Source organism: Leptonotus elevatus, chromosome 11 (genome assembly GCF_054856555.1).
Source record: "Leptonotus elevatus isolate MCC_2025b chromosome 11, RoL_Lele_1.0, whole genome shotgun sequence".
NCBI classification, from domain to species: domain Eukaryota; kingdom Metazoa; phylum Chordata; class Actinopteri; order Syngnathiformes; family Syngnathidae; genus Leptonotus; species Leptonotus elevatus.
Window position 1 is genome coordinate 17,283,056 of NC_141249.1, and position 1,252 is coordinate 17,284,307.

The following is a 1,252-nucleotide window of genomic DNA, read 5'->3' on the forward strand; positions in this document are numbered from 1 at the left end:
GTTATCTGTGTGTTATCCGTATGCACTTTTGTAGAGGTTGACGTTGAAAATGTTGTAAAAGTGTGATGATGGTGAAATAGTGCCACCTACAGAGTCGGCAAGAATACAACAACTGGCGCAGGGATTGGGGAGAGAGAAAAAGCGCCACGACGCTGCGTGTGACCCATTCGGCACAAACTATGGAGCTTTAAAACAATTTTTTTAATGAAATAATAAACGTATGTATTTGTTACAGGCATCATATATATACATTAACGTGAATTTATATTTAATAAAATATATATTTAATTAACTATATCCGACTGGCGGCTGGCGAACGCCGGTAGAACCCGGAAGAAGATCCGCCCCGCGTGATTCGCTCACATTCAGGTTGCCAGGTTTATACAATTTGCGCGGAGGTCGTCCTGGAATAAGGATATTAACACATTAACATAATGGTCGGTCATCGGCAGCCACTGCACAACACCGTCTCCAGGCAGAGGAGCAGCTTCAGTGACACTGTCAGGCTGCTGTCACTGTCACTGTTCTGCTCCACTGAGAGACTGGGGAAGTCCTCCCTCCCCCACGCCATGCGGCTTTTTGATTCCACCTTGGCAGGGAGAATCTCATTACCTCAACTCCTCAGCATTTTACCATCACCACCTTGGAATTATGACTTTTATTTTTGTATGGAAAAAAAAACGTTAAAAAAATAATAAACCACGCACGAAAGTATGACATTTACCAAACCTTGGTAAATGTCATACCTTTGTGTGTGTGTGTGTGTGTTTTCTTTTTCTTTTTTCGTACTTATACTTTTTTGCCGCACTAGAATAAAGTGTAATTGCACATCCATTACAGTAGATGGCAGTGGTGCTATTTATTTAATTCCAGGCAAATTTATGCAAGTTTTTTATTTTACAGACTAAAAACTATGTTATACTATTTAAGGTCATGTGTAGTGTTGGGGGGGGGGGGCTACTTGTTTTCTTGTTTCCTAGGGGTGTAACAGAATAAAAATTTTTAAAAGCACTGGGAAAAGCTTATGATCCAAAACACAGTCAAATTAAAGGGTGGCTTTTTACCCGTTTTTCATGAAAGCTTACCAGGGGTCACCAACTCCAGTCCTTGATGGCCCCAATCCTGCATGTTTTAGATGCTTCCAACACACCTCATTTAAATGATGAGGTCACCAGCAAGCTCTGCAGAACCCCGGTAACGATCCTGATCATTCAAATCGAGTGTGTTGGAGGAGGGAAAGCATCTACATGCA